Here is a 26,452-nt window from a genome sequence, read left to right as displayed (position 1 = left end):
TCAACCAGACCGTAGTTCCATAACTTACATCCTTGTAGTAGCGCTTCAGTGCTAGGGTGGCAGAGGGGGTCACTTTATCTTGGGCATCACCTTATACTCCCCTGTGAGGCTCACAGCAGGAGGGTGTCCTCAGACACAACTCACTACTCTTTTCCTCTCTTTGATCTCCGCTGCCCTGCCCATCCGGCACCCCGAACCCACCTTAGCAAACTTGACACCCTCTACAATTCAATATGCCGCTTTGTTCTTCAATGCAACTACAACACACATTGTATTGTATTGTATGTCTTTATTTATATAGCGCCATTAATGTACATAGCGCTTCACAGTAGTGTAGCCCCCTGTAAACAGCACAGGCTATACCTATGTAACGGGTGTTCCCTATGACTACCGCCGCTACTACTTGCTGTGCAACCTGTGTGGCTCTCAGGAGCCTAAGCCTCCGCTTGGGGAACCTGGGGTACATCTTTATCATACATCTCTTGGTGCAACGCCTCCACCTGGGAGGGATCCCAACGGAGTGGGAGGAGGCCCTCACAGGAAACAACCACACAACACTACCGAATATAAAACAGGACGGGCTTTACTGCATGGAAACACACATATCACGTAACAGCATAACATCAAAACAGCATAACAGCATCATGCGCCACGGCGGGCGCTAACCACACTAGGCGTCACGGCGGACGCTACCACCTCTAGGCGTCACGGCGGACGCTATCACCTCTAGGCGTCACGGCGGACGCTAACCACCTCTAGGCATCACGGCGGACGCTAACCACCCACAATGTGACCCCACCCTGTGTCCAGTAACCCCCACCCAAATGTCTCGTGTTCTCGAAGTCAAATACCACTGTACATGTGTGTGTGTGACTGCGCAGCCACTATGTTTGGTGATAGGCCTGGTTGGTGCACGTGAGTTGCAGGTTACCTGCCCGGGCTCCAGCCACGGGTACCGCGATATAAATCCACACGATCCGACGGGGTCCTCCACACCGCGTGGGTTGAAAGTCCAGCGCGAACAATGTCACTCCTTGTCGCAGGGTCTTGGGTGTTGTTCTGAGCCCAGAACCCACCTCACAGGGCCGCACGGCTTCAACACTGTGTCCCTGTCTATTCAACCAATAAATGGGGCAGTGTCCCTATCTAGGGCCTGTCCCTAAGCTCCACAAGCTAATAGATGACTCAGGACCTAACTGGGACCTTGGGGGCTGCTGGCCTAATGCAGAGGGTCACTCACCCCTGCATCCACCTCCTACCCCTAGCTGGTCCGGATCCTGAGTGAGTGCGTGGCTGCAAAACCCCGCGAAATGTATCTCCTTGCTAGCAGGGGAATCTGGCCTTCTGATTGGCTCCCTGGCGTCAGGTGTCTCTGCCCCTATGCACCCTGGGGGCTGGCCGTCTATTCTCGCGCATGCGCGAGCTATCTGGAGCCTCCTGCGCTAGCTGGCCTCCTGCGCATGCGCGAGCTACCTGTCATGGCGGCGCCCTGCTCCGCTAGCCGCCGGGCCGGTGGCGACGCGATCGCGGCCTCAGCGACGGCCCGACCGCGTCCCCGGCAACCGGCCTGCTCGCCGCTCGCGTCCCCGGCAACCGCCCGATCCGCTTCCCTAGCAACCGGCCGCAATACAACCATGCGCGCAACGGGGAAGGAGGGGGTGAGTGCGCGAGGGGGACAAAGGAGGGGGACCTGGCTACATCCTCCCCCTGGTGAAAACTCCAACGTCCTCGCTTGAACCACATAACCTTCCAACAGTGTACAAAAATTATATAATAAAAATGCAGTGTTAAAGTACAACATAACGATTACTCTAAACGAGATTGTACAGTTCAACAAACATATTGATAACTGAGGCTAGCTTGGCTTTAGCTTGCTGCTGAGACTCATAGTGAGGTGCCCCTAAAGAATCATAAGCCACTCTAGTGGGAGGGCGTCTCACTCTCTGACTCCTGCGAGTCTCAGTCTCCATTTCTTCCTCTTGAGACAGACCATCGTAGGCTTGAGGCCTAGACTCTCTGGCAGAGGGTGAACCAGTTTGGGGAAAGTCTCTTTGCAACTGAACATTGTCTCTTTGAGGCACAAAACTTGGAGTGGTAGGATCTAATGATTGATTACTTGGTGAAAATTCCGATGGAGGTACTTTGTCAGCTGGTCCCTTACTTGTTGCGCCTTCGGGAGGTGCCCACCAGTCTCTGTTGGATGTTCCCTCCAAAGGATCCGGAATTGTCTCATCTATGGGTCCGGGATTCGCAATAGCCTCTTCAGGCTCACTGTCGTTCATTACTGTTTCTGTTTCAGGTTCACTTTCTCCCAGTTGGGAGATAGGTAACAAGTGGTTTCGGTGCCAAACTTTTACTTTGCCATTCACGTCACGTATGCGATAAACAGGGAGGCCCGGCATTTGGGACTCTACTTGAAAAGGCCCCTCCCTCCAGCGATCAGCTAACTTGTGCTTGCCTGGAATCCCTAAGTTGCGTAGGAGAACTGCGTCTCCTGGTTGGAGCGCTCTATAGCGTACTTTGTGGTCGTACCGTCTTTTATTATTGGCATTCAGTCGAGCGGTGGCTCTTTCAGCTAACTGATAGGCACGGTGCAGACTGTCCTGGAGTCTCTGCACATATCGATAATGAGCCATGTTGGGTATCCCGTCGGTAGATACCCGCAGGCGGATGTCGATTGGCAGTCTGGCTTCCCTCCCGAACATCATGAAGTATGGGGTGTATCCGGTGGACTCGTGCCTAGTGCAATTGTAGGCATGCACCAAGGCCTCAACATGCTTACTCCATTCTCCTTTTTGGGAATTTTTCAGAGTGCCTAGCATGTCCAGCAATGTCCGATTAAATCTTTCAGGGAGCGCATCTCCCTCGGGGTGGTAGGGAGTAGTCCTGGACTTTTGAATGTTCAACAGGGTTAACAACTCTTTGATCAGCTTGCTCTCAAAATCCCGTCCCTGGTCAGAGTGCATCCTGCTGGGCAGACCATAATGCACGAAATACTTTTTCCACAGCACTTTAGCCACTGTGGTAGCCTTCTGGTCCTTCGTGGGGAAGGCTTGAGCGTATCGAGTGTAGTGATCTGTCACTACTAGCACATTTCCTATACCCCTTGAATCTGGCTCTATGCACAAAAAGTCCATACAAACTAAATCCATAGGCCCAGCACTTTTGAGATGGCCCATTTGAGCAGCACGGGTGGGAAGGGTCTTCCTATGAATGCACCGTAGACATTTTCTGCAGTGTTGTTCAATTGACTCCCGCATTCTAGGCCAAAAGAACCGGTCTCGCACTAAACCCAAGGTCTTATCCACCCCCAAATGTCCATGATCATCATGTAGTGATCTTAAAACGAGACCTTGCATACGCCGAGGTAGAAATAGTTGTCGACGGTCAGGATGATTGTGGAATTGAACAACCCTATAGAGTAGGCCGTTATCCATCTCAAACTTATCCCATTCTCTCATGAGAAGACCCACATCCTCGCGAGGAGCCCGTTTCACCAGTGAAGAGTCATTTTTGTGTAGGGCCTCTCGGACAGCCTTAGCCGTAGGATCATGTGTCTGTGCTAGTACCAGTTCCTTCACCGTGAAGATAACGTCTTGTGTTAGACCCATGCCATCAGGGTGGCAGTAAGCTTCTGGAAGGGCTTGAGGTCGACACCCTAAAGAATCCACTACTCGTAGCTCGGAGAATGCCACTCGGTCGTTTACAATAGCAGCAGTGGAACACATAGCTCTCATTCCTGGTCCTGGAATTTCTTCCCAAGGGCCATCGTCGGCGGTCTCGCCCAGTCCCAATCTCCTAGATAGAGCATCGGCTCCTATATTGAGAGGTCCAGGCTTATATTTCATAGAAAACTGGTAATTGGCGAGGGTGGCCAACCATCTGTGACCGGTCGCATCTAACTTGGCCGTGGTTTGTACATAGGTCAGCGGATTGTTGTCTGTTCGGACCTCGAAGGTGACCCCATATAGGTAATCATGTAGTTTGTCAGATATGGCCCATTTGAGGGCGAGGAACTCCAATTTGTGAACTGGATAATTCTTTTCACTGGGAGTCAAACTTCTACTTGCATACGCCACAGGACGAAGCCCAGTGGGGTACTTCTGGTGTAGTACAGCTCCCAATCCGTTGAGGCTGGCATCCACGTGCAGAATGTAAGGCTTCTCCGGGTCAGCATATGCTAGAACGGGAGCCTCTGTTAAACTATTCTTCAGCCTCTTAAATGCTTCTTCACAAGCAGGCGTCCACCGATCCCCGAAGGGGGTCCTGGGGGGGGTCCTCTTCTGCTTGGGTTCCTCTGGATAGACCTTCAGCAGATCGTTCAGCACAGCTGCCTTCTTGGAGTATCCATCCACGAATCTTCTATAATATCCACAGAACCCGAGAAATGACCTCAGCTCCATCACATTCTCGGGTCTTGGCCAATTCACCACCGCCTCCACCTTGGCCGGGTCGGTGGCCACTCCGTCTGCGGACACGATATGACCCACATAAGTGACCGATGTTCGACAGAAGCGGCACTTATCCAATGAGAGCTTCAGGCCTTCTTTCCCTAAGCGATCCAATACTTTCATCAGCCTAGTCTCGTGTTCTTCAAGGGTGGCTCCGAACACAATTATGTCGTCTAGATAGACCAAACACTCACGCGGACACATATCTCCAATCGTCTTTTCCATAAGCCGTTGGAAAGTGGCTGGAGCGCCACAGATACCTTGGGGCATCCGAGTGAACTGATAAAATCCCAGGGGACAGACGAACGCCGTCTTTTCCTGATCAGTAGGGCTCATCGGAACCTGGTAATACCCAGATCGAAGGTCCAACACGCTAAACCACTGGACAGTGCGCTGAGAATCTCCTCTATTCGGGGTAGCGTGTATTGGTCAGGCACAGTACGTCTGTTCAATGTTCTGTAGTCCACGCACAATCGAACAGACCCATTCTTCTTTCGTACCACCACAATCGGTGAGGCATAGGGACTCCGAGATCCGGTCACTATGCCGGCCATTTCCATCTCGTTCAGGACACCCCGCACATCCTCCACATCTCTGGGAGCTAAGCGGCGCGACCTTTCCCTAAATGGCGTGTCATCATTCAGACGAATCGTGTGCTGAGCGCTTCTGCTGCATCCCACGTCCATCTCACTAGTAGAGAACACATCTCGTCTCTCTCTCAACTGAGCACGTAGCTTCTCTTTCCATGCTTCTTCCAGGGGAGACTCTCCGAAGTCGAATTGTAGTGCCTCGGCCTCTTCTCCCACACGGGCAGTGTGAACGGTCACTGGGTCGTCTACAGGATCCACAGGATAAATTCTACCCAACCTTTGTCCTACTTCCAGCGGCACGGTATGGAGAGACATGTTCTGGATAGACACAGTAATCTTCCTGGGGACGGTAGATGGCCAATCCCGTACTTCAGGTATCATTCGGTATCCCCACTGATTCTCAGACTCGGGGAGGGTCTCTAGCGAGAAGTATCGGTCGTGTTCGTGCCGACTGGGGTACTTGATCAGCGCTGTCACGTGCCTCACTCCCCCTGGTGGAATCTGCAATAACCCTCGCTCTTGGTTAAAGATTTCACCATACTCTTCCTCATACGCCACCCTATAGCATTCTTCCCGCAGGCCAGGGGCTATATTCAGGGATGACAACGGTAGCTCGCCGGCTTCTTGTAGGAATGAGCGAATCACCGACCTCACAATATCGGCATTAGTGCCTAGTATGATGGGGGCACTGGGATGTTCCCGAGCCTCTGGACAGACCAAAGCTTCCACCAGCATGGGATGCGACTTGTTAGTGTTCAACTGCAAGATATCCAGCTTGACCGCTACTATTCCGTCTATGGGATAATCATCTTTACTCAGTCCCCATAACTTCATCTTTTCGGCTGACTGCAAGGGAAGATGGCTGAGGTGCTGGTCGTAGAATGGACGGTAGATGATGGTCACTTGTGATCCAGTGTCCAGAAGTGCTGAAGAGTATATCCCCTCCACGACGACTCTTATTACAGCGGTGGGCCCTACTCGGCAGTAAGCATCGGCCGGGGGCGTCTCCTCCGTGGAAGGCCTCCCCGACTCCTCGGCAACATCCTCGGGTACGGTTGATAGGGACGAGCTTGCCTTCCGCACGGTCACGGTGTAGGTCTGGGCCTTAGTGGGGTTTGAACAGTTCCTTGCAACATGGCCCTGCTCGCCACAGTTGAAGCAACGGAAGTCTGGGCGGGGACCCGGACCGTCAAATGACCTGGGAGCGGACCTAGGCACCTCCGGGGTGGCCGTATCCTTACCGCTCTTGCTCCCCTTTGCTTTGGGCACTGTTGCTTCCTTGGTCTCATCCTTGCGCGGGTCTTTGGCCTTCTTGGGCGTATGCAACCTAGTATAGGCCTCATGACCCTTCACCTCATCCAGTAGGTCTTCTAGAGTAGGGGGGTCTCCCTTCTGTAGCGTGCATCTGATCATTATCACGATATGGTGCGTGGGTATGGCTCCCCGCAGGAATTGAGTGCACCTATACTCATTTACTTCTGAGGCCTTGATGACTTGGCGGGAACGTAGCTCCCACAAGAGCAACTGGATCCGTTGTATGAACTCGGATAGGTCTTCCCCCTCTTTCTGGCGGAGATTGTAATACTTAGTCCATAGCTCACTCACATCATCTTCCTTACCATATGCCCGGGTAAGCGACTCCATCATCTGATGTGCGGTAACCCCAGTATGCTGATCCTTATACATCTTGATGGTAGTGGACGCAGGCGGGCGCAGGCACTCCATGATTCGTTGTCTTTTCACCTCATCAGGACAGGTCCACTCTTCCAGTACCTGTGAAGCATATTCCTTCCAAACATCAAAAGCCTCTTCACCAGTGGGAGTAGGGTTTACCCCTGAAAAGAGCTTTAACTTGCGGTATGGCTGAGGGGAAGGGGATTCGTGCTTGGGCCTACCCAGTTGTTGGATGGCCTGGGCTAGTAATTGGATTTCTCCCATTCTACTGGGGCTGGAGCTCCGTCTGCTTGAGCGACAATTAGCACAGGATAATACACTGGCCTCATCCCCACATATACTTTCTGGTGGGGACAGGGACATGCTCATACTAGTCTCTAGCAGTTCTGTCCTGGGGCTACAGGGTTCGGGTTTTATCGGCATCTCAGGATATATAACAGGACACCCTGAGCTGAGGGCCCCGTGGAAACGCAAGTTGGACGGGCCTTGTTGGGGCGACAATTCACATCCCCCAGTGATTAATACGGTGCACCATGACCCGTCGGGGTCGGAGCGGCGACCCAAGATTCTGGCATCTTCTAAGCCGGGGTACTGCATTAGGATTAAACATAGTTCATAGGACGAGGCATTGGCGGGCACTTGTCCTACAGCAAGGGTTTGTGAGGGCGGGACTTGCCTTTTTACCGCCCACGTGTACACCTCTTGGCGGGAAGGTAACGTGTAACCTAACGACATTTTTACTGAGTTCGGGCACCCCAGGTCTGAATCTCAGCAGCGCCTCCAAATGTAACGGGTGTTCCCTATGACTACCGCCGCTACTACTTGCTGTGCAACCTGTGTGGCTCTCAGGAGCCTAAGCCTCCGCTTGGGGAACCTGGGGTACATCTTTATCATACATCTCTTGGTGCAACGCCTCCACCTGGGAGGGATCCCAACGGAGTGGGAGGAGGCCCTCACAGGAAACAACCACACAACACTACCAAATATAAAACAGGACGGGCTTTACTGCATGGAAACACACATATCACGTAACAGCATAACATCAAAACAGCATAACAGCATCATGCGCCACGGCGGGCGCTAACCACACTAGGCGTCACGGCGGACGCTACCACCTCTAGGCGTCACGGCGGACGCTATCACCTCTAGGCGTCACGGCGGACGCTAACCACCTCTAGGCGTCACGGCTGACGCTAACCACCCACAATGTGACCCCACCCTGTGTCCAGTAACCCCCACCCAAATGTCTCGTGTTCTCGAAGTCAAATACCACTGTACATGTGTGTGTGTGACTGCGCAGCCACTATGTTTGGTGATAGGCCTGGTTGGTGCACGTGAGTTGCAGGTTACCTGCCCGGGCTCCAGCCACGGGTACCGCGATATAAATCCACACGATCCGACGGGGTCCTCCACACCGCGTGGGTTGAAAGTCCAGCGCGAACAATGTCACTCCTTGTCGCAGGGTCTTGGGTGGTGTTCTGAGCCCAGAACCCACCTCACAGGGCCGCACGGCTTCAACACTGTGTCCCTGTCTATTCAACCAATAAATGGGGCAGTGTCCCTATCTAGGGCCTGTCCCTAAGCTCCACAAGCTAATAGATGACTCAGGACCTAACTGGGACCTTGGGGGCTGCTGGCCTAATGCAGAGGGTCACTCACCCCTGCATCCACCTCCTACCCCTAGCTGGTCCGGATCCTGAGTGAGTGCGTGGCTGCAAAACCCCGCGAAATGTATCTCCTTGCTAGCAGGGGAATCTGGCCTTCTGATTGGCTCCCTGGCATCAGGTGTCTCTGCCCCTATGCACCCTGGGGGCTGGCCGTCTATTCTCGCGCATGCGCGAGCTATCTGGAGCCTCCTGCGCTAGCTGGCCTCCTGCGCATGCGCGAGCTACCTGTCATGGCGGCGCCCTGCTCCGCTAGCCACCGGGCCGGTGGCGACGCGATCGCGGCCTCAGCGACGGCCCGACCGCGTCCCCGGCAACCGGCCTGCTCGCCGCTCGCGTCCCCGGCAACCGCCCGATCCGCTTCCCTAGCAACCGGCCGCAATACAACCACGCGCGCAACGGGGAAGGAGGGGGTGAGTGTGCGAGGGGGACAAAGGAGGGGGACCTGGCTACACCTATCTCCTTCCTACTGTGGTAAGTCCTGTTAAGGGCAGGCACCAGTAGTGATCATGGGTTTTCCCCCCTTCAAGCCCTGCCCTGAGTGATAGATGCAGGCCCATGACTCTGCTGCAGGCATGAGACAGAGGGGAGGTACTGCTGACGTCATGATGGGTGGGGCTAAGCCTATTTAGCAGCCCATTCCTGTAAGTGACAGTTAGTTCAAGTGCGAGTTCTATGCTAGTCGATGCTGGAGTCTGTCCTGGGAGTGAGGAGAGCATACCTAGCTCCGTCCTGGGAGCAGCAAGAGAAAGAACTCTGGCCTATGATACATTTGGAGAGCGAGCCAAGTTCAGGTGGATCAATGCCCCTCACCCCGATGCTGGGGTGATGGGGAGAATCCATCCCCCACCCAGAGGATGCCCTCTGAGGTGGGCAGTGGGGTATTGAGGCCCCAGCCCAGTCCATCCTTTCGGAGTGTACACTTGGAGGGAAGGAGAGGAGGAAAGACCTGTACAGAGTGGAGGGTCGAGTGATAAGAGGGACATTGCTGTTGTTGTTGTGGCTGCTTGTCGCCACTACTGCCAGGCGCGGCTCGGACCAATAAAGAGAGACATTACCTTTTTATCAAAGACTGTTGTGTGATTCTGGAGCATCCACCCTGGGACCAGGGTTCACTCTTCTATACGGGTCCTACCAAATACCCTGGGAAGGTATAGAGGATGGAAGTGCTGCACCACCACTGAAAGCATGGAGGCTATTACCCCAGAAGCCTGGTCCTGTGATCCCCCACACCACCGCGGGAGACTCAGGCCCTCCTGTTCCACACAGGTACGCACCACTAAGTACATGTAATTCGCCCTCACACACCCTAGACATGTCAGATGAGTCTAGGGGGGGAGGGGGAATAAGGGTTACAGTAGTAATACGTGTGGTAATCAAATAAATAACAGATAATAAAATAACAGATCATGGGAATAAGTGCTCAGACATAAAAGTAACATTAAGGAAGAGGAGTCCCTGCTCCGAGGAGCTTACAGTCTAATTGGTAGGTAGGGAGAACGTACAGAGACAGTGGGAGGGAGTTCTGGTAAGTTCGTCTGCAGGGGGCCAAGCTTTATGTGTTCAGAATATCCACAGTGCTATTCATATGCTTCTTTAAGCAAGTGTGTCTTAAGGTGGGTCTTAAAGGTGGATAGAGAGGGTGCTAGTTGGGTACAGAGGGGAAAGGCATTCCAGAGGTGTGGGGCAGTCAGTGAAAAAGGTTTAAGGCGGGAGAGGGCTTTAGATACAAAGGGGGTAGAAAGAAGACAACCTTGAGATGAACGCAAGAGTCTGGATGGTGCATAACGAGAAATTAGGGCTGAGATGTAAGGAGGGGCAGAAGAGTGTAAAGCTTTAAAAGTGAGCAGAAGAATAGAGTGTGAGATGCGGGATTTGATCAGAAGCCAGGAGAGGGATTTCATGAGGGGAGATGCTGAGACAGATCTAGGAAAGAGTAGAGTGATTCTGGCAGCAGCATTTAGGATAGATTGTAGGGGAGACAGGTGAGAGGAAGAAAGGCCGAACAGCAGTAGGTTACAGTAATCAAGACGGGAGAGAATGAGGGCCTGAGTCAGAGTTTTAGCAGTCGAGCAACAGAGGAAAGGGCGTATCTTTGTTATATTGCGGAGGAAAAAGCGACAAGTTTTAGAAATGTTTTGAATGTGAGGGGCGAATGTGAGAGAGGAGTCGAGTGTGACCCCTAGGCAGCGTGCTTGGGCTACTAGGTGAATGATTGTAGTTCCAACAGTAATGTGGAAGGAGGTAGTAGGGCCAGATTTGGGAGGAAGTATGAGGAGCTCTGTTTTAGCCATGTTGAGTTTAAGGCATCGTAGGGCCATCCAGGATGATATAGCAGAGAGACATTCAGAAACTTTGGTTTGTACAGCAGGTGTAAGGTCGGGTGTTGAAAATTATATTTGTGTGTCGTCGGCATAGAGGTGATAATTAAACCCAAAAGACGTTATTAGGTCACCTAGAGAGAGTGTGTACAGAGAAAAGAGAAGAGGTCCCAGGACAGAGCCCTGGGGCACCCCCACAGAGAGATCAATAGAGGAGGAGGAGGTGTTAGCAGAAGAGACACTGAAAGTACGATGGGAGAGGTAAGAAGAGATCCAGGATAGAGCTTTGTTCCGAATACCAAGAGTATGGAGAATGTGGAGGAGAAGAGGGTGGTCCACTGTGTCAAATGCTGCAGAGAGGTCGAGTAATATGAGCAGAGTGTAATGACCTCTGTCTTTGGCAGCATGGAGGTCGTCAGTTATTTTAGTGAGGGCTGTTTCCGTGGAGTGAGCAGTGCGGAAGCCAGATTGTAGAGGGTCTAGGAGAGAATAGGTGTTGAGAAAATGGAGCAAGCGAGAGTATACAAGACGTTCAAGGAGTTTTGAGGCAAAAGGCAGGAGGGAGAAAGGTCGATAGTTGGAAAGACAGGTAGGGTCAAGCTTGCTGTTTTTGAGTAATGGTATGACTGTTGCATGTTTGAAGGAGGATGGAAAGGTTCCACAGCAGAGGGAGGAGTTAAAAATGTGTTTGAACATAGGGATTATAGTAGGAGCAAGAGGTTTTAGGAGATGGGAGGGAATGGGGTCAAGAGGGCAAGTGGTAGAGGGAGAAAAGGCGATCAACAGCGACACATCCTCCTCTGAGACAGTGGAAAAAGAGTCAAGGAAGGCAGGAGGAGAGTTAGGAAGAGGTGTAGGATGGGAGGAAGAAACAGAGGGGATGTTCTGCCGTATGGATTCCACCTTTTCCTTAAAATAGTCAGCAAAGTCCTGAGCAGAGATGGAGGAAGGAGAGGCAGCTGAGGGTGGTTTGAGTAGAGTATCAAAGACAGAGAACAGTCGGCGTGGGTTAGACTTGTGCATGTTGATTAGTGCAGAAAAGTAGGCTTGTTTAGCTTGCGAGAGGGCAGAGTTGAAACAGGATAGCATACATTTGTAGTGAAGGAAGTCTGCGAGAGTGTGAGACTTCCTCCAGAGGCACTCAGAGGAACGAGTGGAGGAATGCAGCATGCGCGTGTGGGAATTTAGCCAGGGTCTAGGATTAGAAGGGCAAGTGCGGCAGAGAGAAAGCGGGGCATGTAGATCAAGAGACGAGGACAAGACAGAGTTGCAGTTCCTGACCAGGTTGTCAGGGTCTGTCGCAGAGCTGAGAGAGGAGAGGGAGGAGCGTAAAGTGGACTCAAAGTCAGGTAAGTGAATAGAGCGCAGGTTTCTGCAGAACCGGGGGGTAGATGGAGGTGGAGAAGGGGAGAAGCGAGATAGAGAGAATGAGATAAGGTGATGGTCAGAGAGAGGAAATGGAGAAATTGGAGAGAGAGAAGTTTTTTAGTGAAAACCAGGTCTAAGTAGTGGCCATCCTTGTGGGTGCTGGCTGCAGTCCACAATTGAAGGCCAAAAGAAGAGGTTAGAGAAAGAAAGCGGGAAGCCCAGGGGAGAGAGGGGTCATCAATGTGGCAATTGAAGTCCCCAAGGAGAAGAACAGGGGAGTCTGAGGAGAGAAAGGAAGAGAGCCATGATTCAAAGTGAGAGAGAAAGGCAGAAGGGGGATGAGTAGAGGTAGGTGGGCGATAGATGACCGCCACATGAACAGGGAGAGGAGAGAAGATCTGGACAGTGTGAGCCTCAAAGGAGGTAAAAGCAAGAGATGGAGGAATAGGAAGGGTGCGGTAACGGCAGAGGGGGGAGAGCAGGAGCCCCACGCTTCCACCCCTGCCATCAGTGTGCGGAGTGTGGGAGAAGGAAAGGCCACCATAGGAGAGAGCAGCTTCCAGAGCAGTGTCAGACTGAGTGAGCCAGGTCTCAGTTATAGCAAATAGAAGCAGAGAGTGAGAGAGAAAAAAGTCATGTACAGAGAGGAACTTGTTAGAAAGGGAGCGAGCATTCCAAAGGGCACAGGAGAAAGCGAGAGAGGAGGGAGGGTGGTAGTGGATGGGTATGAGGTTGGAGGGGTTGACACCAGAAGGAGTAGAGGTTGCAATTGGCAGGCGAGGATGAGCGCAGGTAGAAATAGGGCAGGGACCAGGATTGGGAGAGATATCCCCAGAAGCAAGGAGGAGAAGCATGGACAGAAAGAGGATGTGTGAGGATGATTTGTTGGGGTGTTTTTTAGTGCAGGGGATATAGCTGTGTGGTGTGAGAGGACGCAGGTAAGAAAGGAGTTCATGTGAACTGAGAAGTGGGGAAGGAAGGAGAGATGGAGATATATGAATAGAGTTTGAGACATACTGAGGCTGGTAGAAAGAAGTGCATAATTTGAGAAGAAGTGAAGTCACAGCAAATATAAATGGTAAAGGCAGCATCACAGCAGTAATGATGCAGTCTGGTATAGATGATTTCCTCCTTTACAGCGTAGTTCAAATGCAGGAATCAGGGCCAGTTGGGGTGGTCACTTCTTCTTCACTTCTTTTGAACTTCCTTTTAAACTTCAGTTGTTCAGTAGAGTTGTTCAGTAGTCCTCCCACTTATAATGTGCCACTTGGATATGTGCTGCATCACTGTGAAATGCTCAAATAACTAGACTGGTCATCACTCGAGTCTAGGCGCAAAGTTCATCTTTCCTGCCTTGCCTTTAAATACTTTCTGGGCAAGCTACCTGTCTATCTGAATGAGCTCCTCACCCCTACCACACACAGCACTTATCATCTGAGATCTGACTCCAAAAGACTGTTCATGGTCCCAAGGTTCAGCAACGTATCCGGCCGCTCCTCCTTCTCTTACAGTGCACCCCACAATTGGAACAGTCTACCGGAGACTCTCACATCCGCCACAAGTCTAAATTCTTTCAAAACTAAGGCTGTCTCACATTTTAATCTGGTCTGTAACTGTTACATACGCCTATAATATATTATCTTTAACTGTGCATGCAATGTCTTGTATATAATGTGTAACCCTGCTCACTTAATGTAACCATGTATTTGTCTCCATAACTGTGCCCAGGACATACTTGAAAACGAGAAGTAACTCTCAATGTATTACTTCCTGTATAACATTTTATAAAGTAAAGTGCCACAGTGGAAATTAATAGTGGTAGAGTGATACAGTATCACTCGGAAACACATCTGGCCATATTCTTTGAACACTTCTTACGTCTAAACAACACTGCTTTAGTGACCAGAAACAATCCTTGATCGTTGTTAAGTAGCAATTTTTGTTTTGCTTTGTTAAATCCGTGCAGTATGCAAATTAGGTGAATGGGAAAATCCGGTGAAATGTAGCCACGTGCTATTCAATGAACTGCAAGACAGGACGTACATAAAGTACTCATCAGGGATGGTGGACGGTGACGGTTACCCCCTGAACTGCTGATCACACAGCTGAGCTAAGTAAGGGGCAGCTTCTCAGAGCTCTGTTAATATTGTGACGTTACGATGTACTGGAATCGTATTTACCAGACAATTAGCGGATGGATACATGTGAATGGACCTTAGACTTACTTATATGCAGATCATATGGTAATGAGCAGTTTACCTGACATCGGAGACCTCCGTTCATGTGAGTGGATGGGAATGACGCTACGATATTTAAGACCTTCCAAATACTGCTGTTGCCAACATCCGGACGCTGATTATCACTGAGTTTTCTTTCTGGGAATAGCCTAAAAGCAACATAAAGAGTGTAGGACTTAACCCTTTCATTACAAAAAGTTACTTGTCATACAAAGATATATATTAGCAGTGGTCGACAAATCACCAAAAAATCTACTCGCCAAACAAAAAAATCTACTCGCCACCTAGTACCACACGTGTGCTGCTTGGGCCAATAGGAGCTCGCCACGATGTTAAATCCACTCGCCCGGGCGTGCAAATCCACTCGCCCGGGCGTGCAAATGTATAGGTTTGTCAAACTGTATAATATTAGGGATCATATAAATGTCTGAGACACATCATAAACTATATTATGTTTTTTTTAGTGATTAATGTGATATATTTGCGTCACCTTATATGGTAATGTATATAATGTAATAATCACTGTATAAAGTATGAGTTTACAATAATGTATATCCATATATACCTGAACAATGTTAATTAATATTGGATTTTTATTAATGTACAATTAAAGTAAATTAAGTTATCAGTTATTTTAATTGTACATTAATAAAAATGAAATAGTAATTAATATTGTTGAGGTATACATGGATATACATTATTGTCCACCTCCGATCTTTTTCACTTAATGATCGAGATTTTATTTTTTCCCCTTGGGGTACATTTGCGTGTGTAGTTCCCCTATCCTTTACAATGGAATACAGATGTCCCAGTTCTTGAACATATTTACGGGTAGGGTTACCAGGAGGCTTTTCCAACGTGTCCTTGTCATTAAGGAGTCACATGGCTTCTTTCAAATGATCCTCCCTGTTCTGAATAACTAGACCTCTCCCCTTGTCCACCTGTTTTAATGCAATCGGGTCATTTTCCATAAGGTGTTCATAAAATTCCCCTTCGATTACAGTGGCTTAGCCAGCACCACAACCATCTTCCTCAACCTTCTTCAGGTTCGGGCCACCGAACCCTTAAAAATAAATCTCATTTGTATACCGTACAATAAAAGGATCATTTTATTAGAACTTTCTCAGCCGTGGTACATAGGGAACTTAATCATCTCTGTGACAGAAATATTTAATTTAAACAGAATGTAAACAGAAGTGAAAGGAAAGCCCTAAATAACCCCCCAGGATACACCCCTATAGGTCTGTTGGAGGTCTAGTATTGTGGCCTAGGGAAAAAACAGGTCTACAGGTGTGTTCTCTCCTAGAGCAAAAGATAAATACTGTATAAATGGTGGGGTCGGAAACTTTCAGTATCAACCTGGGGGTTCACTGTGTGTGTGGGGGTCTCCCATTTGCTCCTCATGAACCCATACAGGACGTTGGGGCAGATTATAAGGGAGTAGATCCACAGAAGTCCATCGTTACTGGTGCCAATACCACGCTTTGGGGAAATTGGGAACAAAGTTATTTTTCGTCTTATTAAGGGGTAGCCTCAAAGCTGATGAGATGCAAAATAAAATTAATTAGTAATAGTTGCATTGCTATTAACAGGGATTTTCATGTCTCAGAAAGGCGGACTCCAATACGCTGCACATGCGCGTTGGAATTTTGTGACGCGTTACGCATTAGTGCGGCCTATCAGGATGCCCATGAGCCTGTTCAAGTCCAAATAAATACTGTACACATTTGAAACGGCAAAACTCAGCCATTTCAGCTAGGCTGCTACAGTATACAGCTGATAAAGCTGAGCAGGCTTCAACCTCAACTGCTGGGACTGCTCCTGCTTCTGATGTTGGGAGGATCTGCCGCCAGACATTCACGGACAAGGAGCTGGAAATACTGATTATTGGCATCACTCTTCTCGGGGGGCCGGCGCAGCTGAGAAGTAGCGGATTTTAGGGGCCAGACTCCACCGCCTCAATGCCCTGGGTAACGACGCCCGATCCATGGACATGTTAAAGAAGTGCTGGGAGTTGAACACCCCTGCTATGTTTTTCTATTTGTTTTTATCTTGCAGGCAAGTAGAGTATGTTCCCCCAGTGAGACACTGCCATGAAAATTCATGAGAAATTGTTCTGTCTATACCATCGCTTTCTGCACTATATCATGCATCAGTGCCAGCTTAGCTCAGTGAATTAGGCCCATAATGTGCAATATGTAATGATGCATACATAAACCTATTTATGAACAAATATAGCAGATGCTGATAACTAATTCATTGATGTGCATACAGGGCGTTCAAGCAAATTGATGGCATTGTGAGAAATTTCTCAGGCTACGCAGTGATTAAGGTTGGTTCTTGAACACAGCAGCAAAGGATGAGCAGGGAGGGTGACAAATGGGAAAAGTAAGCAATGGAAAAGTCCTACGTGCTTCTCTCTGTGGCAGGATCCACAACAAATATTGGTAAGAAAGCAAGAGACGGGACCTGGGTGAAGGTCTTAAGTTAATATAAATTCTATCCAAATGTGGCATCCATTAATGCAGGGGTCTCAAACTCAGTCCTCAAGGGCCACCAACAGGCCAGGTTTTATGGATATCCCGGCTTCAGCACAGGTGGCTCAATCAGTGGTTCAGTCTTCGACTGAGCCACTGATTGAGCCACCTGTGCTGAAGCAGGAATATCCATAAAACGTGTCCTGTTGGTGGCCCAGTGCCAGGGGCCTTCGACTGAGCCACTGATTGAGCCACCTGTGCTGAAGCAGGGATATCCATAAAACCTGGCCTGTTGGTGGCCCTTGAGGACTGGAGCTAAGTCCCCCTGCCTTAATGGTTTCTAGTCCCTTAAAGATACCAATAGAGAATCACCTGCACAAAATGACCTTTCTCTTATTTATCTGATCTAATATGTTTCTCTGTCAAAGGGACTTGCTATGTATTGCTCTGCCGTGCAACGCGGGTCCTTTTTGCCCTGGGTCTGTTGACCATGTGAAAGTTACACGGAAGACCTCGCTTGTTTCCTGTGGCTATTTGAAGTTACATTAACCCTGAGAAATGAGGTTGGACGCGCAGGAAGTGCTCTCCCAGACGGGTGGCGGCCTGATATGATTAACGCAGCGGGAGACCCATCCGGAAGCAGGGACCCTCTTTGCGTTAATCCTTCTGGGAAATTCCCCTGCCGCTGGGCCGCGTTCGTGCTTGGCCGCGATCACAGCTGCACTTGGGCCGCGTTCCACCCGCTACAAGTGACACGCGGGGGAGGGGGGGGGACGTGTATCGCGCCACATCTGTAGTAATGCACGGTATAATAATGCATCGTGTTCACTGTCATGATAAAGCCACGCGCAGATTAAAGCTGAGGTGCGCAAACTGGGTGGCAAGAAATGTTCCGGGGGGGGGGGCGGGGGGTGGGGGGGAGGGGGAGCCGCGCTTACACAGGCGCCACGCTCTTTCCCCACAACATTTAAATAAAATGCCAGGGGAACGTGCAAGGCTTCTGTATGTCTCTTACCTTCTCTCCGGTGGCTTCTGGTGATGCCGTGGATGCCGGAGGAAAAGTGAGGGGGGAGAGGGGAGAGCAAGCAGGGGGGGGGGGGAGAGCAGGCAGGGGGCTGCAAACAAAAAAATTGCGTGCCCTGGGATTAAAGTATCTGGGCAGTAGGTTAACCAAAGGGTTAACCTTCTTTGTAAGAGAACCCTTATAGTCGTGTTCCTTGTTGGTTTACCGTGGAATACCAAAGGGCCACGGCTTGGGTGGCATTGAAACCACGAAGGAAATCCACGCTTACGTTAAAATGACACCACCAGGTTTTATTCCATCTGTGGCAAACCTCAAAGGGAATCCTAAATCCCAGAGCCGTTCCCTGACACAGCAGATCCAAAGGGCACAGAGGGGCACGGTATGTGCTATCATTACAGATTAACAGTGTGTAAGGTAATTCATGTCATCGTATAACCCATAATAATGTCAGGTATCAATCTGTAAAGGGCAAAAGTACACGATTGTAATCATATAAAAATGTGAGAAGATATCTCGGCTGCAGGTGGCAGAGAATTCGTTTTCCTCTCATGGGTAAAAGTGGGACTATCACAAGGGGCATCTCTGCGTTCGTCGGATTCCCCCGAACCCCGGGAGGTGAGTGTCATTAACCTGGTGGTTACAGGGAGAGAGAGTTATGGGGAATGCTATACTCTCAGGTTAAATTCAAATGAAATAATTCTCCTTTCTCAGGGAAGCCGGAGTTAAAGGTGCCACAGGGAAGAGAGGGTGATACATTGGAGATAAGATACCCCCTAAACCCCTCACACACACACACACACACACACACACACACACACACACACACACACACACACACACACACACACACACGCATGCGAGTATGGGACATTTATGTTTGGTGAATAAATACAAATCTTTATTTTAATATTACATTTTTTACATCTTCAAACAAAATAAGTAACATTTTGAATTGCAATATGGATAACTTACATTTTAAAACATTGTCCAAAAATTGTCCAACTTTGCTTTTTTTAAATGACAAATTAGGATTTGTGAAACATTTTTGCAAGGTGGATTAAATGTTTAAGTTAAATGGCTGTAGACTGTCGTATTGAACTGGAGGGCTCTACAGGCCAATCCTGGAGACCTGGGAACTGCCAGAGTTATCCCAGTCTTCAAAAGTGGGGACAAAAATACCGTTCCAACTACAGGCCATTCTCTCTTCTCCCAAATTTATACAAAGTCATGGAAAAATGTGTCCACTCCCAATTAAGCGATAACTATACCAAGACAAATTTCCCTAGCCAATTCCAATCTGGCTTTCGTCCCCAAACAATCCACGGTAACTACCCTGCTAAAAGTTTGCTACTGTATGAGATCCAGTGTGGAATAGAACTGGGACAACTTACTGTTGATCATGTTATCTTGTTAGCGGAACATGCTTTAAACTAGTATCACTCCCACCTACCAGGTAGATCTCAACATGTATTTATCTTGGACTCTAGCTCAAACCCCTTGGCTGTCACCTGCGTTCTCACTCTGCTCTCGGACCCCTACTCTTTTCAGTCTTCATTAATGATCTACCTACAGCTTGTAAGGGAGATTCAATGCACATGTATGCGGATGACACAATCTTATATGCACACAGCCTAACATCTCCGACCTTGGACATGTACTTCAATCTGATTTTTTGAGACTTGAAAACTGGATTTCCCAAAGCAACTGTTTTTAAATACTGACAACGTCTGGAATTAATTCTAGCATATTACATAGATGGGGAGTGTGGTAGGGTAATAGCCATGGCGATGACAGGAATTTGTACTGGTGGGGATATAGCAGGACATATTTGTAGATTAGGATTGTGGTATTTAGAATATATTTCTGTGTTTTGTGATATTTTGTAGATCTGGTGTGGTCTTGTTCTTGCTATGACTATTTGGTTATTAGCATGGGAGGGATAAAAAATAGGTAGACTTACTTAATGGAAAAAAATATACACGGTTATGTAGATTGTACTCAGTTCTTTCAGGTGCATACTAAAGGTGAAACAAAGAACCCCTGAGGAAGCCAATAACTAGACGAAACGCGTTGGGAACGGACCGTCCGAGGACACCGTCCTAACACCAAGAGCAGCCGCCTTTCTGGGACTCCACGAATGCAATACAGAAGCAGAAGGAAGCGGTGAAACAGTGTGCATGCTGATCCGGTGCTGAGCACATACTATGACGTGTCCTAGGGTGGGTGAGAGTGTGCTCTTATGACACTCACTGCTTATTTTAAATCAGGAAAGTGTGTGTGCATTTCCTTTCCCCTTTCTGCATTTGTTTTTTGTAGTGAACGTCTGTACGCCACTTATATGTTATTTTTCTTTCCCACGAGGAGTGCTGCATTAGGAAGAGCATCCTCGTTACACGCTGACCTCTTTGCTGAAGAGAACACTGAATAACCTTATGTGAGTGCAACACATGGCAGCACAAGAATGTATTCATTTTCAATGTGATCCAATACCTTTCATTATTTTATTTATAGTCACACATATATTTTTTCACAATAGTTTTGGGTGTGACATATACATTATTGCCATTACCACCTCAGACTACTTTGTGCTAATATTGCCTTTTCAGCATACAAGAGGTGAGGCTGTTTCTACGAACTGGCTTGAAATATGAGTTTACAGTGAATAAGTACCCACATACTGTAAACATCTCTGCTAAATGAGATGCAGTATTTTGGTAGTAGGCATTCAGTATAAATCAGAAAGTCAAAGTCACCTATGTCGCCCCCCACCTGCTCCACTTCCATTAAAGTCATTGGTTAGCAGTCAGTCATCATATCCCCACCAAAGAGATCATATGGCCGTCAATCCAAGAAATCCAGTGACACTCGGGTGACGGATATGGACAACTACTGTGCGTGTGTGTGTATGTGTGTGTATATATATATACATACCATATAAGAAATCCATACCAGACTTTACAGTGGTTCTGGTTCCCCCTCACCGGCTCTCCTAATTACAGGAACATGTATTTAGAACGGAGAGGTTTGCTGCTTCACTCTCTCTCTCTCTATATATATTTATATATATATATAGTGGCAAACGTCTCCCTTTGTGTAGTGCTGCCGTTTCCCCAGGCTCTTAGCGACATGACCCTCTATGGTTATAAATGAGACAAAAGGATAATACGACGCATTACATTGCTTAAGTCGGGCTTCTGCCTGCTTTATTTCATCCCACTAAGGGACTGCAGCTTTAACAGATATAGGTAGGAGGCACTCAGCCATTGACCTTCAGCAGTTTGTTCTTATATCAGGGATACTCAATGTTTCAGACACCCTGTCACTTTAAGAAACAAAATCATAAAAACAACACCTATCCCCTTTAGGGAAACTAACTATACAGTAGCTTTCTCTCTCTGCGATTGGCTGGCCAACTAACCTGGTTCCCAGCTTTAAATAACACACTCTCACTTAGGGAAACTATATCCACAGTCTTTACACACAGTAACATACATTTGTTTATGTCTTATCTGTTCGTTGGGAGACAGCGTCCCAAGGAATTGTATGCTATCCTTTCGGATACCACAACACATGAAAGTGACGTCCTCCCCGAACTGGATGCAGGGAAGAAGCGTGCCCAAGCCCCCTGGCTCTAGGAGAGAGAGTGAAGCAGCAAACCTCTCCATTCTAAATACATGTTCCTGTAATTAGGAAAGCCGGTGAGGGGGAACCAGAACCACTGTAAAGTCTGGTATGGATTTCTTATCCACCAGCCTTAGTGACTGGGAATCTGTGGGATGGATCACTTCTATACTATGTCCGCACTTTCAGATATAAATCAGACAGAAAGCTGCCTAATATCCTGGGACTATGTCACTATATATATATATATATATATATATATATATATATATATATATATATATATATATATATATATATATATATATATATATCTATATCTATCTATCTATATATATACAGATGTAACGGGTATTCCACCCCACCCAATCGCATATACAGTGTGAGTGCGGGGAACATACAAGGTTACTCATAGGTGTGGTGCATTACCTGTTGGCTCACAGGAGGGCTGAGCTTCCGCCACGGGGAACCTGGGGTAATTACACTAGGGGTGATCACTTACAACATCTTCTCGGTACAGCGCCTCCACCTGCGATGGCTCCCACCAGAGGGGGAGTTGTTCCTCGCAGGACAATCACAATAATAATCACTTACACGACAGCATGTATATTAACTATACGACTTTACTAACACACATAACACACATTATATAACATCATCACCTTAGGCCCAATGTCTGGCGTTCCCACCCAGTGTCCTGTAATCCCCCACACCCAATGTCCCGTACTCCTACGGAGGTCGTGGGTGACTGCGCAGTCACTAGGAACTAATAGGCCTGTTGGTGCACATATAATACAGAGGTACCTTCCGAGCACTCCGATGCTCGGGACTGCAACTGTCTTCTAAAAGGGTCAGACGTCCGTCTGATCCTATCCAGGTACTTCTGCCGTGGACCCCAACGAGGGTCCCACCGCTTCACGGGAACACAACAGTCTCTTGGTACAGCAACCGAACCACAGGAACAGCCACGCCGCTATCCCTGTCTATCCTTAACTAATCCTAGCGTGACAGGAACCCTAACCTAGGGCCTGTCCCTGATGAACCGCAACCTGGGTGGCTTAGGGGAAATCTCCTAGGGCCTGCGGAGTAATACCTTGCCCCACTCCCCTAGCTACCCTGTCCCTAACTGTATCTACTACTACTACTAGATACTCCTAACAGCCTAACGCACCTGCAGCCGACACACAGCTCACACTGTCAGCCTGCAGGGATCCACACACACTGCACACACTGCGCCCAGCACATGCAGCACAACACACACAGAACGGTACACACCATTCACTGGAGAGGGAGAGTCTATTTGGGACCTAAGGGGTTAATAGTATTCCTACTCCCCTAACGAGGCCCAGTCCTGACTCCCACTAACAACCGACTAACCTGAGTGACAGGGTCCCTTACTCTAGGGAATTCCCTGGCAACACTCACTATATGGGATACCTAGAGCTATCTTGGGCCAAGGGGGTGCTGGCTAGTACAGGGGATCCCTCTCTCCCGTACCCTACCTCCTTCCCTTGTCTGCCTCCTTGCTCTGCTCCTTCCTGACTGCCTAACGTGCTGCAAGCCTGCCAAATGTATCTCTTTTCCCAGGGGTCTCCTAAGCCCTATTGGCTCCCTGGTGTCACATGGGGCTCGCAAAGGCTCTTGGGATATGTAGTCCCAGCTCAGAGCCTTCCCTGGTAGGCTAGGGGTTCGCGGGCTTCTCCCTATCCTTACTGCGCTTGCGCCAGCTTTCCCGGGCTGCCTCGACCTTCCCTCAGCTCTCCCTGCTCTCGCGCGAGATATCCCTGTCTCGGGGGCTTTCCCTGCGCCTACGCGTCCCTGCGCATGCGCAACAGTGTTCTCTATGGCGGCGCCCTGCTTGTCCGGCCGCCGGGACCTTAGAGACGCGATCGCGGCCTTAGCAACCGCCCGATCGCGTCCCCGGCAACCGGCCGCAGGCAGGAGAAGCCGCGCTGCTCCCTGCACTAGCCCCCACCCTTGGAAGCAGCCGTCGGGTTTTTCATTACCCGCGATCGAGCTGCACCAGGGAAGGGGGGTCTCCAGGAGCCACGGGAGCTCCAGGCTATATTCTCCCCCTGGTAGGACTTCAACGTCCTCGCTTGGATAGCAGTTGTAATCTTGCACAAACATTACATTGTGAAAATGCAGTACACAGAATACACAACACATGTCAAATTTATACTTCAGGTTACATTGCACTTCACACCAATAACCCGAAGCATGCTGAGACCATTTGTGGGGTGCCCCTAACTGAACATGTGGGGGTACCTCACTTTTGCGTCCGTGAGCCTCCCCCAGAAAAATTTCTTGGAGAGCACACTCTAAGGCGACAGTTTCTGGCTCTTCGCTACTTCCTCCCCCTGGTGGAAGGAGTAGCCCAGTGTCTCGGAAGCAGACCTTTACCCGGTCATCCGCGGCAGGGATGCGGTAGACCAGGAGGCCAGGACCTTTCCCGCGGTCCACCACCTGGCGAATGGCACGCTCCTTTTTGGGCGTAAAGGAGGCCAGTCTTGCTGGATCGTCCTTTACACAGTCCTTGTCCCTACGGACTTGCGAGGCTTCCACTGAGAAACAAGCACTGGGAAATGTCTCGGTTTCACCTGGCCGGGGGGAAAAAGTAGACACCTTACCCCTGCGGTGATTCATGGTGGCCAACAGGTCCTCGGGGACGCTGTCAGTTCCCACCTTGGTGGTATCGGGACCTGTCCCCAATTCTTCTGGGACAGTCCACTCACTGACTCGAACTTCGGGAGCGTTGGATCCCAGTCCTGGGACCACTTGCGTCGGAGCACACGGGCTCACACTCCGCTCAGGAACCGTAGCTTTGGCCTTCTTCACGGCCACCTCCATCGGAGTCGGTGGGGAACAAGGGGGTTCCTTACCACTCTGCTGGCTGACGATGGGCTTCCCTTCTTCCGGAAGGATCGACGGTAGACACTGGTCCACTCTCTTCCCTGGACAGCTACCTTCTAATGAGGACACCTCCGCCAGGACGCGATGAAGAGGGGAGCCCTTCGCCCGGGCGACCAGACTTAAGGAGCCATCGTGCTCCGCGGTCACCTGGAGGCTCACCCCCGACACCCCTGGGGCAGTCGACTCACCCTTGTCGGCGTTAGGTACTGGTCCCCATTCTAGGACCGATGGTACCTCTGTAGTAGGTTGGACTGACCATTGTAGGGCACACGGGCCCACAGCCGGGTCCGCAACATCGGGACACACTTCCTCTAGGGCACACGGGCCCACAGCAGGCTCTGCATTTGCCGAGATAGTGTGTTCCTTGGTGTCACTGAAGTGGTCCGCCGGCAGGCGCATCACCACAAGTGACGGGTCGCTGGATTCACTAGAAGAAGGTGGGGGTATATACACCTTACCCTGTGATTCCTCTGTCTCACTGCTGGGGTGGTTCGCCGGTAGGCGCATCGCCACCGATGGGGATTCAACCTTGTCCGCTGGCAACATCACGATCGGATCCTCCGCCAACGTGTTGCTCGGCTCCAGGATGGGCTGATCCGGGTTCTGTGGTTCCTGCTCAGGAACCAGGTCTAGAAGGTTCACTTGGGCGCACTGGCCCTCCGAAATGTCTATGAGAAGGGTAGATGGGTTAGTTATACTGACCGGCTCTTCAGGCTGGGGCACAATAGGTTTTAAGAACCAGGCACCGCAATCTTCACATTGAGGCTCCCACGCCAATGCCGCTCTAGAACAGTCACATGTGGGGCTAAAATACTGTATGCTCAGTTCTCCATCCACGGTGCCGGTCTTAAAATCCAGCGGTAGCTGAAATAGGTCGGCTCCTTGGACATAAGCTTTTTGCAGGCATGTGCACATTAATGTAAGGGCTTTCACTCCTGGCGCGTGCCAGGCCACATACACATTGGGGTGTACAGTAGCGACATACTTTATTAAAGTAAATGCCGGCGGCATGCCGGGATCTACCCCAGCTGCCGCCAGTCAGAAACGCGCGCCGCCGCGTTTCCCCCACGCACCCCCCCTCCACATCGCGCGCAATTACCCCCCCAAAGACACCCCGAACCCGGCTTCTACTCTGCCCCTCTGCTTCCCCGCACCCCCGCTTACCTAGATTTGAACTCCAGGGGTGTCGGGGAAGCCTGGGGAAGCCGGGGAAGACGGGGAAGCCGGGCGCGCTTGTGACCGTGACGTCACAGTGCGCCGCCACGCGCCGCGGCTACCCGCTTCCCAGCCTCATTCAGCCAGCGGCATTTGCTCGAATAAGAGCTGCCGCTGCTGTACTCCCTTACAGTCTGTTTCATCATTATCAGGAAACCAAGAGTCTATTTCATTTATGTCGGCCACAGTGCCCTCTTCCTCGGGCTGTCCTGTAGCCGCCAACGGCACTGGTCGCAGAGTCGGTATCCTGCAGCAGCCACACATGCGTCCCCAGGCCAATTTACAAAAGGAGCAGTCACCGTTGTTACAGAAACATTCCCGGCACCCATCCTCGTTTGCGTCTTCCAGCTGCCCTCTTATCAGGCACGTCAAAACAGCAAAGTTCATACTACCCGACGGACTCAACGATTCTATCATACACGGACACAATAAAAAGGATACGGCCCCGGCCTTCGTCGGCCAGAGTCCATATGACGGCGAGCAATTTTCTTTGCCCCCAGTACTTTCTTTGATGGAGACAGCAGTTACGGGTGAAGGCGCACTGGGCCTACTCCCCCTGGTGGAATCTGAAGGAGGGGCAGCACACTCTTTCATTAAGTGACTCTGGCTCGGCACAGAGTTATTCAGTTGGCGGGGGCGGGGCTTAGGGTTTCCCGCCAAGCTCGGACAGTCTGCAACATTTTCCCGCGCGGGCGGGAAATCAGCACGTGACTTCTTCATGGCGAACAAAAATAGCACAATTTAGAAAAATGAAAACAGGGCACCCCAGGTCTCTCTCAGCAGCGCCTCCAAATGTAACGGGTATTCCACCCCACCCAATCGCATATACAGTGTGAGTGCGGGGAACATACAAGGTTACTCATAGGTGTGGTGCATTACCTGTTGGCTCACAGGAGG

The sequence above is a fragment of the Ascaphus truei genome, chromosome 4, assembly GCF_040206685.1.
Source record: "Ascaphus truei isolate aAscTru1 chromosome 4, aAscTru1.hap1, whole genome shotgun sequence".
NCBI lineage: Eukaryota > Metazoa > Chordata > Amphibia > Anura > Ascaphidae > Ascaphus > Ascaphus truei.
This window is presented reverse-complemented; position numbering follows the sequence as displayed.